General features: G+C 38.7%; 1 protein-coding gene across 3 annotated transcripts in view; it reads right to left on the bottom strand.

Moving 5' to 3' along the window:
* ARHGAP28 (Rho GTPase activating protein 28) overlaps positions 1-14280 on the bottom strand; it is a 72335-nt gene that overhangs the window by 38055 nt on the left and 20000 nt on the right. The window contains exon 1 of one of the 3 annotated variants that reach the window (XM_082046582.1): positions 7627-7828. The exons of the other annotated variants lie outside the window; for them this stretch is intronic. The gene's annotated coding sequence lies outside the window, so the exon portion shown is untranslated. Of the gene's footprint in view, positions 1-7626; positions 7829-14280 lie in introns of those variants that run through there. 3 annotated transcript variants of the gene reach the window in all.

Below are 14280 nucleotides of genomic sequence, written 5' to 3'. Positions count from 1 at the left end.
TCACAGTATTTATAGGACTTTCTCTCTCTGAAACACTTCAAAAGACAAATTCAGCCATTTTGGTTGAATTAAGGCAACAACATAAAGAACTGGACAATACCATCTACTGGAAGGCATCTAATGCAACTTCATACATTGCAAGTGTAAGCTCTTTAAGCTGCGAGTGAACATAGAGAGTGAACATATAAACCAAACAGGAGTTCTGAGTCATGCAATATTCCTTTGAAGCTTTGTATTTTCTTAGCTTTAAGTGAACTCCAGCTGTTACTTTCTCCCTTCTATAATTAATGCACCCTTTTAAATAAATGTCATCACTCCACACATTACATTTTTTTTTAAAGCCCCTTCAGGACCTAAGCAAACATGTAGTATCTATTTTCATGAGAAACTGGGTTTTCCTTTAAGTATGTTTTAATGTATATAGGAGGCAATGGTTGAGCTACAAAATATGAGCACATAAACGTCCTAATGTAGCCACTGTCATTTTAGTCCTGAATGGTATCAGTTACCCTGCAATTAATGAGAAAACATTCTGAACATTGTGTTTAATAGTATTCACAGGACTGGATTGAAATAATGTAAAGCAACACATTGAACTTTTAAAACTAAGGAACACACAACTTCTAATTATTTTTTTAATTGAAAAAAATACTTACGCGGTGAAGATACTGTTTAACAGAGTGAGGAGGAACTTTGTCACTGTAAAAATACTGGATCTGATTCTCATACAGTTATAAGCTGTTACAACCCCATTGGCTTAATTTATCCCTTATGTTCAAATTCAGAACATCCTTCTTTGTGGTACTGCTAATGTTGAAGTTACTACAAATCCCAAAAATTTCATGAGGAAATGTACTTCTCACCATTTAGATTTTTCTTGGCAGCTCTGGGTTGGCTGTCAGGCAATTCTGAACCCTCAGCTTGTATTTTCTATAGTGTATTGTACTTTGTGGCATACTGAATCAGTCAGAAGGAATGAAAAATTCACTGGAAAATGCCATAGCCAAATACAAATCAAGATGTGCACATAATTCTTTTTTTTACCACTCAAACACATTGGTAAAGGTTGTATGAGTTACTTTGAAAAGCCTCCCAAATTTGCTGAAAAGACTCTTCTTTTGTTAATGAGACTGCTTAATAAAGCAGTGCAGATAAAGAATGTACATTGAATAGAGCAATGAATCCTGGAGAACATCTCAAAGCACAATGTTTCTATTTTTACCTGAAAAAAAATGGTTATGCATTAACTGGAAGCTGGTGGAAATTACATCAACATGTAAACTACAGAAAAACTGATTTTTAGCACATTGTTGATTACTTTGTCAATGTTCAGAACAGTCTGTGACTTTATTCTGAATGACTGGAGGCAACATGGGGCCTCATCTCTACCTATATCTCCCTTTCCATCCTTTCATCTGCAGGAATCCCCAAATCCTGCTTCTTTCCCTTCCTTTCCTCTCCAGAAAGCAAGTACTGCTGGGCTGGGTGGAAACCTTGTGTAGATGTGGAGCAAGCAGGGAAGCTGATAATGGCTCTGAGCAGAGAGAAAGTGATACCAATGCATGCAGGGGGAGGGATGGGGATTGCAGCTGATGGGTGTGCTCTCACATGTTTCTCCAACATCATTTGACCATCATATATCTTTATCAGAAGTCACACACCAACATCTCTCTCCATCCAGTTCTAAATATTTATAAAAAGGTCAGAGTCAAAACAACCAGGCCACTTTATATTAAAAAAAAAAAAAAAAAAACAAGCAAAAAAAACCCCAAAATAAAACTCCACAACACAAAAAACCAAGCAAAAACCAAAAAACCCAAAACAAAACTAAAAAAGTCCAAACAACAAGTCAAGAAGTAAGTCCTCTTGGCTCTGCTGAACACATGGAAGTTTTGCTAATGCAGTGCACATTTCACCTTCAAGCTTTAAAAAGCAAGCTGTATTGGAACAGGTTTTTGACCTACATTTTTTGAGGGAAACAATGAACAACTAATCTTTGCTAATTCATTTATCTTATTTTTGGTCAAAATTTTAGGGCAGTTCACTCACTTGGAAACTAAATAGTGGCATATTATTTAGTAACCTTTCCCATTCAGGACATCAGTAACTCTACAAGCATAACCGCATAGGCATAAAGCTGAATTTAAAGCAAAAGCTGATAGAAGACTCCTGTGGAAGACTGGTCTAGAGAATTTTCATTTATAATGTAGAGATACAGAAATGTGTTGGCAAGAACCTCTTCAGTTGACAGGTGAGTGTAGTGGCATTAGAAATACTATGAAGGTCATGGTGAGATGGTGGAGATATAACGATAAAAAGGGCATAGCAGAGCTGAAGATGAAGACCCTAAACTTAAATTTGATAGAGACAAACACAACAAACAGGGAAGACCAAATAGAATATCACAGCTCTCCAAAGAGCAAACATTCCCATTTTCAGAGGAAACAATGGACCACAATATCAAATATAGTTTATTATATTCGCAGGTCTTCATCAGAGGAGTGAAGAGGGAAGGGAAAAACCCAATGCCTTTTCTTATACTTTGGCTATATAATTCCAAACAATGGGGTATAAAAGGTTTTTCTGTGGTCTTAAAGTGATTTTGAGTCTTCTGCCAAAGGGTTGGAGGAAACATCTTCACAAGAATTCTAAAGCCAACACCCTACATTTCAAGTGGTATTTTTCTAATTTGTGTTCAAATGTTTGTATAACATGTCTGTGAAAAACATGACCTTTCGATGTAAGGAGTCAAATGAATCAGTGATGTTGACAAACCATTTACACTCCAGTGAAATCTGGAAATGTTTGACTACATTACACTTTTTTGCAATACCCACAACAAAGGCAAATAATAGAAAAAGAAAAATCAACTCTTCAATGGGAATGCTAGTATGTGATGCACAGCAGCTTTCCAGTTTCCACAACTACCTTTTCTTCCTCCTGCTTATTTAATTTTAGAGGTTTATCTCAAATATTTAATCCATGAGCACTCTGAGGGAAGCTGCAGCATGCCAGGTATTTCAAGCCTAGCTTTTCAAATATGCTGTAGTTCCTGAAGCTTTTGGAGCTACAGAGACCACTAATGTTTACAAAACATGGTGCCTTGGTCTGTAGTTCCTCAGTGATATGACTAATTCTGAATCCTACACGCAGCCCTGCTGAAGCCAGCCAGATGACTCTTGTGCATAGGGTTTGGAAGTTTAAATGTCTTGATATTGATGCTGAGGGAGTAAGAGGTAGCTCTTGGAAATCTATGAGAAAAATGGGCTCAGATTTGAGGGAAGTCTTCAAGGCTCAGAAGACATAGAAGAGCGATCTTATCTTAGCTTCAAGTATCTTAACATAGGTACAAAATACACATTCATGTTCATCTGGGAAGCAGAAACCCTAGATGTCCCAGAACCATGCTAGAAAGTCCTACAGCACCTTTTATACACATCATGTATTACAGGAAGGGATTACTCTTGGATATTTTGACAATTACTGATTTGTTCTGGTTTGTTCTAAGCTGTTCTGGGTTTGCACCAGGTTGTATTGGGAGAATGGAAAGAGGACTTTGGAGAATTGCCTCCTTAAGCTGTGTTGAGTTCTCTTCAGTCACAGCTGGGAATCTAAACGCAGATACCAAACCATCATGCAGTGGATAGTAACAGCAGAACCAAGAATTTGGTAACTACTAAAACACCCAACCACTCCCTGTAGCATTTAATTAGCTGTAAGGGCAAGAGCTAATTCATCATAACAGGAGTACAGAGGTGTTGTCAAATAAGAATTACAGAGGGAGGTAAAGTGACATCTCTACAATCACACAGATGTTTTGCCACAGAAGAGAGTTAAAAATACAAAAGATAGTTCGTGACTTAAAGCTATGGTACACCATGAGTAATAGAACTGCTAATCTTCTGTAAGTCCTGCAGAGCTTGGCTGAAGTTTCTCACTGAGCTTTGTCAGCCCTGTACGTATTCTCAGCTGGACAGTCTCTAAAAACTTAATTAATATTTCTGTACAAACATAGTAAATCATGTTTGAATGCTCACATGCTCATGTCAAATGGGTACAACTAAGCAGTTATTGTGCCCTCTGTCATCATGAATACATGCTCCTCTTCCCGCTCCTGCCTAGATAAGAGCTATGATCCATGATAGGGGGTGAGGATTCACAGGGCATTCATCCATCTTTTAGTGATTGTGTTAGATCTTTCACTGTGCAGGCACTTTATAAATGTTGTGAAGCTGTAATGCTATCCTTCCCACGAGGACACCGAATTACTTATCCATGCTTTTGATATAATGCATCTTGGCTGAACTGTTGCAGCTCTCTCACTCTGGAAGATTGCCAGTCAAGGGCTATATTTACTTCAGTTACAATTGATTCAAAATGCTTCCACGGGATCTTGAATAGGCTAACACATCTTCATGAGTTTAATTCGAAGCAGAGATGATGGCTTTCCAGTAAAATGGGAATAATCATGCTTGTACGTCTAGTTCTTTGGTTCAAGTTGGTATACCTGGTTGGTATTCAGCCACTACTTGGACTAGGATCTTTTCTGGTGACTACAGATTATGTTTCCAAAAGGGACTTAGGAGGGTAGTCACCTAACTCCCATTTTCAGAAAAGACTGAAGTATTCAGAAACATAAACCCTATGGATATGCAGGGAGAGTAAATGCCTCCACACACAAAGTCAATTTAAAGGTGGTACTTAACCTTTCAAGTCACAAAAGCACTTTTAAAAATTTGCCCTCAATTTACTCATATAAAATTACACTCTTTGTCCTTGAAGGGTTTGGGTTTTTTTGTGGCGTTTTTTTTTTTTTTGTATGTGTGGGTTTTTTTTGTTTTGTTTTTGTTTTTTTTTTTTTTTTGTTGTTGTTTTTGTTGTTTTTTTAGGTTTTGTTTTGTTTTGTTTGTTTGTTTGTTGTTTCTGTGAGAATTAATCTTGCCCAGTTTTTCTGGGATTTTGACCACCTAAATTCAACCCTTATCTTTTAAATTTGGCTTTGATTAACACAGCTGTTATTTATTCTTTTGCTTGGCAGAATTTTCTGCAAGACCACCATAAAGTCAGCCTGTTTGTATTGCATTATACTGTTAATCTCCTTTTCCTTTATGACATATCTAGAGAATATCCTAAGGGGAAGATAACTATACATATATACGGATTCATACTCGCGTATAAATATGTGTATGAATACACAGTGGATGGGAACAAAGGCAGGGAATAGTAATCTCCTAAAAGCCTTTGTGAAAAAGTCTAGATAACACATAAAATGGAATGTTTTGTATGGCATGAACCAGGGAATCAACATTAATTGTTTTCTTAATGGAAGTATAATTCAAGATAAAAATGGAACAGACTTTATTCAAAATAGTTGGAAACATTTGGTTGTGAGAAATATCTGTCAAATTAAGGGGCTGCTATATCATCATGATCACTTATGCACAGCTTACCACCTAAGGTTTTCCAAAATTATGCATTTGAAAAGACTTTCTAATAAAAAGCAATTAAGAGAGTTGAAGAAAATACGTTGCTTAGAGTAGCTAGGTTAATTTTCATCGGAGTTTGTTCATTATCTTAAAACAGCATCAAAAGCTGTCTAGAAACATCTACATTTCTGTTTCTCATAGAGACTTTCTGAATTAGCAATCACTTCACAATCGCACTGCAAAGCCCTGCCTGAAAAAGCCCTAATACCCAAGAGTGAGTTGTCTTTTCCTTGGATGGACAGGTTCACCTTCACTGAGAACAAACAGGAGCAAAAACAGTGACGCAAGATCTTAAAAATTCTTCCATTCATATGAAAAAGGAGTCACAAAATCGCAAAAAGCAGCTTGGACAATCATTTATGCCAATAAGCCCTATCTCCCATCCTCACAGAACACTACTGCAACTCGTAATTATGCTGTTTTACTGAAGAAACTCTATTAGTGTTAGGAATATAACTGTTCTGTAGAAATTTCATAGTAGTTCTGTGGAACTGATTCTCTTTTCTAAATAAATCAATCAAGAATCTAGATAGCAAAAATCAAATCTCCAATAACATTGGCTTCCTGAATTTCCTTTCAGTGAGCCTTCGTGTTTGACAAGGGAAAAGTACTTGCTCTTTCATCCTGATCAAAGTCAAGTAAAACCTGTTAAGTACTCGTCATATTGGACTACGATCATCATACCATGCTGCTCTGCAGAACCTGATGCCATTTTAGACTTCTCTTTGATCCCCAGTATAGGCCTCATGCTGCCCCGACAGACGGAATAACAGGGGAAGAAATCCTTTAAAAGATTTCCCCAAGGCAAGGAGTACTATTTCTGCTGATGGTCGTGACCCCAGCTCATGATATTTTGCTGCAGGGAGACTTTGGAACTGGAAAGGTTGTGCTGGCCATTTCAGCGTGTGCAAACTGCCGTGGAGCAAGAGCTGCTAAAAGAAACTCCTCAGACACTCCTGATGTTTGCTTTGGAGGTGCAGAGATGTGAGCGTCATGCCAGATAGCCAGTGGGAGAGAAATCCCCTGGAATCCTTTCGTGAGGGATGAGAGATCCTGTCTGTGAGAGCTGGATTGATGGTCTATTGTTTGCAATTTCATTTATTTAGACTGTATAAACAAGTTTCCAGTTGCCTCGAAACAATGTTGGACAAGTCCTTGTTTCCAGCTCCCTTCATTTTTTCCACTTCTGATTACTAGGTAAAGAGTTTTACCTGCTTTTCACCACCAGTCCCCTGCTGCCCTGGATTTTTACCTGAGTTCCAGACATAAGCACCTTCACATTGAAAGTAGCAATTACAAAGAGCTGGTGCCACCTGCAAATCCCTGCCTGCCAAATGTACAGAACCAAGCCAGATTTGAGCACAGTTTGAAAATGTGGATTTGGATAATGTATTTGTGAATGTAGAAGCACTTCAGTTCATTTAGCCATGTAATCTGTATGAATGCATCACTTTATTGTGAACGCATCACAATTATCAGACCTGGCTTTCCTCTTGTTGAATAAGTCATAAGTTTTTTCTTTCCTTACAGCTAGGTTTGTAAAAAACTCTCATAATGCAAGTTAAATTCTGGTCATGACACTGAGCTGAAATACACATCAATATCATAAACATCTACATGACATCAGACAACAAAACTTGCAAAAGGCAAATTTCTGACCTTGAATCAAATGAAAGCAAAAATGGGAAAAACTCTGATTAGTCCAATTTGAAATAAAGGTTTTGGTCCCTCTGGATCATTATGCCAATGGCACGCATTTTTAAACACAATAAACAGAGAGGAAAAAGTTGTATTGTAACAGAGTACAATTTTCCAGAAGAACACCTTGTTAATAAAACCTTAAACAGGTTCATGTTAATGGATTCTTGTTGCGTATTTTCATACAACTTGAGTCAATGCAAAGCATGCATATGCCTATTCTGCAGTTGCTTTTTCTTGCACTGTGTCCAGCTGTTTTTCTACAGTGGATCATGTTTTTGTCCCCCCCCTTTCCTGCCCGGTAAAGCTGGAAAATTCCACTAGTGATAACTCTGACAGCTTGCTCTCCCTCCTGTCGCTCCTCATTTAAGAAAACAAGAGGGAGGGAGCAGGGTTTGGAAGGCTGAAAAGTTACTGATTTAGTAAATTCTGCAAGTCTTACCTTGGAGCAGAATAAAGCTTTGGTGTTATCCTTAAAGGAGCGGAGCAGAGTCCTTCTGAAACCCAATTTCTTCATGCTCCTTGTGGCAGTGAGTCCCTCCTCAGCCTATGATCACCAAGTTGCATATTCTGGGAGTTATCTGACAGCCTGTGATAGGGTATTCTGCCTCTAGTCATACAAGGGCTGCGGGAACAAAGAGCGGTGGAGCTTCTGGCCCTTATGGGAAATGGACTGACACTGCTCCATCACTATTTAAAGAGTAAATGCCTTCAGGATAAATCCTCTTAGTGTGTTTTCCTGTTTGTGTCAGAACTTAAACCTTTTATCCATTTCCTAAGAGGAGAAATAAAAAAGTAATCAGCACTGAGTTGCGCTGTTACTCAGGAGAGTGCCTGTGGGGTGGCCCAGAAAAATGCAGAGCCAATTTATGTATTTTCTGCTAAAGGGATATGAGACACTACCATTAGCATAATGCATAAAAATCATAGATGACCAGACGCAAATTAACGAGGAGCCCTCTCTGCACAGAGATGGCTGCTCCACCCCAAGCAGAAGCATAGTGCACAATGCCAGTGAGGAAGGAGAAGCGAGCCAGAGTACAGCTGTTAAGAAATCAAATATTTATGGGGAAGCCTTTCTTGCTTTTCCTACAGTGGGATGATCAGTGGGAGGCCCAGATGAATGCTGAGAAAAGCATGCACCAAGTTTTGCTGGAACAGCGGCCCGGAATTGGGCTTTGGCCCCAAGATAGATAAAATCTTGAAATTCAGGGATGATTTGAGCTGCAGCTGTGGGATGAGGAAATAAACTCTGCAAAAAGTTCCCTACCGGAGTCTGTTAATGCAGTCCAAGGAACCCTAAGAAAATACTCTTAAACATGGAAAACATATGAGATGGTAAAACTTTTCTTCCTCCACTGAATCTTTGTTTATCTGTCAGACTAACTTAAACTAGTCTATCAAATTTACAGCATTCCTGTCGTCATTCCTCCAGCCTGAAATGCAGGAGGAAAAGCTGACTTTCTGATTTTAAGCTTTTTGATATCTTTCACTTCCTCCCAAGACATGGCTGAAGCCCTTCGGCAGCATAAAGGAAAAAGAAAGCCCATTATTTAATCAGAACAAGCAGAGAGAGAAAAAAAAAGCTGAAAAAAAAAAAAAGAAAAGAGAAGGGAAAGGAAAGGACTTCCTGAATCAGTCACACATTTCCTAAGGGGACAGAAAAGAGCAAAACCAGAAGTGGTTTGGTTTTACAGTTCATCTTGAAGTTAAATTTGCTTTATGCTTTAAACAGGACTTCATGTCGGCTTTCTATTTTTTCTGGTGAACTTTTAGGATTACATAAATCCTAGAAAATTTTGGAAACTTCTGGTCATTTACTGTAGGTCTGTTTAGGGACTGGTAGGTCATGCTTTAAAGGATAAACTGCAGGGAAGAGAGAGGGTGACTCAAGAATTTGATAGCGGACTGTAGGGCTATTCATGCTACAAATCCAGCCGGTGTTGGTGGTCACCAGAAACTGCTTGGCAGCTACTGTTGCTTTGCATGAAATGATATGGTGATCATAGAATCATGGGATCATAGAATATCCTGAGTTGGAAGGGACCCACAAGGATCATCAAGTCCAACTTCTGTCCCTGCATATAACAACCCCACAGTTCACACTGTGTCTGAGGCCGTTGTCCAGTCTCTTCTTGAGCACTGTCAGGCTCGGTGCCATGAGACCTCCCTGGGGAGCCTGTTCCAGTGCTTCACCACCCTCTGGGTGAAGAACCTTTTCCCTATGTCCAACCTAAAACTCCCCTGGCACATTTTCCTGCCATTCTCTTGGGCTCTGTCACTGGTCACTACAGACCAGTGCCTGCCCTCCCTCCTCCCTTTGTGAGGAAGCTGTAGACTGCCATGAAGTCTCCCCTTAGTTTCTTCTTCTCCAAGCTGAATAAACCAAGTGACTTTAGCCACTCCTCATATGATTTCCTCTCCAAACCTTTCACCAACTTCATAGCCCGGTGATGCTAGTCCATATCATCCTGACCAAATACTTCTATAGTGTAGGCATTCAGAGGCCACCTCCAGGCCGAAGAGTTACCAGCCTGCCCTCTCCGCTTCCCTCAAGGATGTCTTCTTTGTCTTTCTAGTTAAAAGATAGATAGCTGCCACTATCACTTTCTTCAAGCTGTTGCTCTATGAATAAATTAAAGTTGTTTTATACCTAATTCTAGGCTTTGAACAGTCAGGTAAATGTAGTTTTAGGATTGCCTTTTCCCAAAGTTTCTCTGATGGAATTTAAACAAGCCTCAGTAACAGTGACTTAGATTTTCCCAGGAATTAGAGTGAGATTTGTTTGCATTTGGTAAATATGAAGGTGGGTTCCCATTTGCAACCCAAGTGTCTTGCAGCTTGCTGCCTGTGCAGGACAGAAAAATGGGGTTGTGGAGGGAGGGGAGGAAGAAGAGGTCAGGTCCCTCACAGCAGTTCCCAGTGAATGTGTCTTCCCTGCTGTCGGCAATTAAAACACACCCGCTGTTTTGGTAAGTGTCAGATTCTCTCTCTAACATTCAATGTTGACCCAGGATGTGTGAGTTAGGATCCTCCTTGGTGTGGGAAGTCACCTACAAAGGGCAATTCAGCTCACCTGTGAATGTCTTTCTTACTGCCCATCAAGGGAGCAGGCAGTGAGAGACTCATCAAGGAGCAGTTAAGTGCTGAAAATGGATAAATGCTCACTGGACTTTAGGTGCACTTAAAATTAAGGGAACTGTAACTCTTTCCCTGCAGTGTCCTTGCACTTAAGATATTTTACCTCCAAAATACAATATTTTCTTGAAATACAATTTAAACAACCCTTTTGGTTAAAAGTCTTGCCATAAAACTGCATAAATATGATTAAGAACCTTTTAAATTTTTTTTTCTTTCCCTCTTTCCCTGGACCAGCACAATGGTGAGCGCTAATCACAGCTGTCCTGTGAAAAACAAACAGTGTTGAAGTCATATACACAAGTGTCCCACCGAAACACCGCACAGAGATATGTGTGCACTGGTAACTTTATTCAAGTCTGACTATTGCATTTCATGGTTTGTACAAAAGTAGCTCTGAACTTATTCCATATATGGGCCATAATGATAAAATATTTCAGTAGATATACTGAATGTCATACAACTGATAAACACTGACACAAATGTTTTCATGCTAGTCTTTTTCTAAAGTTAAATGCAGAGACATAAAATAGACCTGCTGTTGACTCCATTTTATGACTGGAAAAATACATAGATTATCCTAACAATGAGACAAATGTTTAAGCTTTTTGCTGTATCTGGATGTAAGAACCAGTCATAAACATTTAGCTTTCTAAATAACTGATTTTTCAGGGCTTTCGCCAAACAAATAATTGAACAAAATCTTCATTTAAAGTTCATCTGAAACAAAGCCATTTTCTTGTAGAAATTCAGAAGAACAACAAACAGTTTGATCTCTGAGATTTGCTTTACTTTTCTGTTGAAAGTTAGATCCACATAAATTAGAAACAAAACAGTTCATTTAGAAGCTGTTGCAATGAAATGTTTCAGCTTTTTCTGATTTTTCCCTATTTATTTCTTGGCTCAAAAAGAAAATGCTCCACAGATTATTCTGATCAATGCAAATGATGCTTTTTTTGTTTGTTTGTTTGTGGTTTGTTTTTTTCCCCCCTGTAAAAGAAATGCCCTTTTTTTTTGGCCTCTGTTCTAAACACAGTCACACAGTCTCCTGTTTTAACAGGTCACTGCTGCTGAGAAATATCTGTAAGGACTTGTCTAACAGATGTCATATGGCAAGCATGAAAATAAAACTACAAGGAAGGAACTGGAAGAGTTATCATTGGATTAAGTATTCTACAGAAATTAAACTGACATAATCATGTGGTGGTTTCTTCTGAAACATGACTGCTATTTACAGGGACTCTATTGATCTATTCCAGCTGTTAGTGAGCAAAAATCAGAGGCTCTTCTCCAAGCTGGATTTTACATTAACACTGGGATACATTAAGCACACATGCTCCAAATCTGGTTTGTTTTTCATGATAGAAAAAAAGGCAATATCCTAAAACTTAATAAGTGATGTATTTGAAAGGAACTATGTAGATAGGAAGAAGATAGTAATTCATGGCCAAGCAGTCCAGACTTGACATCAGCTCTTCATGAAAGATTAAACCTTCTCTTAAGAGATCTCTGAAGATCTGTTTCTTCTGCCTGGGCTTTGGCAAAGGATCTGTGAAATTTCTTACCTATGTTCATGATCGATTAAGATTTAATTGTGGTCTTAGCTTTGCCTAGGAGACCATTAATTTACAGAATAGGGATTTTTCAAAAGAAACTACTTAACCTCGAGACCATTTAGACATAAAACCAGTCAGGCAAGAGAAGAGGGTTTACAGAGTGTGTCAAAAGAAGGATTGCACGACATGCAGTGCCGATGTACGAAAAGTGTGGAACAGAAAAAGCCTTGCGGTGCCCGTAGGAAGGGTTTTGTTTTTGCAATGGCCCTGTGCCTCGCAGGAGGCCCGTGGCCGGCCGCTGCGCTGGGTTTCACAAATACGCTGAGACGGCATTCTTTATCTGTGGTAATGCTTGGTGTCAGCTGCAAAGGTCACTTTGACAAATGAACTTGCCTGGTGGAAAAAAAAAAAAAAACAACAACCTTCCTCCACCAGTAAATTAGCAGGAAGGGACTGAGCTTGTTTTCCAGTGCCCATTGCAATAGTCACAGGCAAGGGCCATATGTACACTGGAAACAGTATGTGGAGTCATATGACAGGGGAGACTTTTTTTTGTGCTGAATTTACGAACATAGAGGTTTTGCTCAGGTGGCTCTTTGGTCTTTGGAGGAACACTATTTTGCACCTCAATTTTCAGTCATCTTTTGACAATATCCCTCTGTTAGGTCCCTACAAAAAAGACTGTCTTATGTCTTGCAATAACTATATCATAGAGAATCTGCTAGTTACCTTAATCCCAAGGATTTACAATACAGTTCCCTAGGGAAGCCACTTACTTCCCCTTACAGACATCCTTTTTTTTCAAAGCTGAACAGGTCAAGGCAGCCAAGAATAATAAGATAACACTCTAGTGGAAGAGCCACTAAGTGAGGAAGAAATAAATAACATACCCTAACAGTCATGTGGCAAGAAGATGAAGAAAATAATTACTTGCTAGTATCTCCAATTTTCAATGTATTTTCACCAGGAAAAAAGAACCTGAGCTGATAGCCTGTAACACCACAATTTCCTACAATTTCCTACATTCACCAGGACCAATTTCTGGTTTTTACGTCTCTGCAGCAACAGCCTGACCATGCCCACATCCTGAACCAGGTGTGGCCCTAAAGAGGCTTTTCTAGGTACAGTTTGAATCAGCTTTCAACTTTCTCATCTCGAACAATCTTTCCAAACTGGTCTTTCTGCTGCTTTTTCTCCCTGATGTTGCTCCATGTCTTTGACGCACAGGGAAATGTTAGGGGTAGGGTTCCTGCAGTCTAAAATGACTGCCTTCCTCTCTTCTCCAGAACAAGAATATTCATAACATATGATGTGGGCTGAGGATTCAAAGATGATTATAAAAAGTATAGAAAACCCAGAATGCATGACATCAAGGGCTGAAGGATTACTGCAGCTTGAGCAAAAACAGAGGAACTTTGTCTAAACCCAAACAAAGCCAAGCAATGGGTAAAAGCCCTGGCTCACTGATTGCCAAATGTAAGACATTTATTCCCTCTCCTCCCTTAGATGTTAACCAAGCACTGCTAAACTAACTGCAGCTAAACCACTGTAATGCATCAGAGATATTTTTATATTAACAGATGTTCTTCACTAATGTGACTTTAAAAGTAATTGTAACTGCCAAATTCATGTTTGGCCAGTAACCTTTATTTTAAGAAATGGGGTGAGTTTCTACAGAGTTTCTAATGGTCTATGAACCAATTAACTTCTTAAAGGGGAGGACTTAATTTGAATAGAATATTTTACTAATTTCACCCACTGAGTAATCCCAATTTAATCAGCAATATTACTTGAGGGGGACCGTAAATCATGAAATATATTCCAGTAAAAGGACTTAAAAAAAATCCCTAACTAAACAGGCATTACATCTGAAAACTCTGTTGGACACAAACAGACAAAGGAAAATGAAGTTTTTACTTTCTATACATAATTATGCCTCTGAATATGCTGTATCAATTACAAATGTCCAACCTCCAAAGTTTATTCTTTTAAACAAAAACATACGTAAGTCAAAGACATATCTAATTACCATGTATAACATAAATATTAGGTTAGTTTAAGATTTTGTTAATTATTTGTCATGAAACCAGAACTGGGTTTGGCAGTCAGGCAGAATTTGAGATGCCCGTCTTGTACATTGCAGCAAAAAAAGAGGGTAAGAGAAAAGAAACTTTTGTTAGAAAGTTTAAAAGAAGGAATCCATGTTAACCACTCCATTGTGAACCATAACAGACATTTCAACATAAAAAATAAGAGAAATTAAAAAATTCTAACCTGAGATAAAAAAGAAAAAAAAAAAGGCAGCAGCCCCCCTCAGAAGTAAATGTAATACAATTGTTTACCATTGCGACAATTTGATGGCACTAAGACAGTGACAGTTGCTGAGGCCACAGATCTCCCTT

Source organism: Streptopelia decaocto, assembly GCF_964273445.1.
Source record: "Streptopelia decaocto genome assembly, chromosome: 2".
In the NCBI taxonomy this organism is placed as follows: domain Eukaryota; kingdom Metazoa; phylum Chordata; class Aves; order Columbiformes; family Columbidae; genus Streptopelia; species Streptopelia decaocto.
The sequence above is the reverse complement of the archived record's forward strand: the minus strand, read 5'-3'. Positions and strand labels throughout refer to the sequence as shown.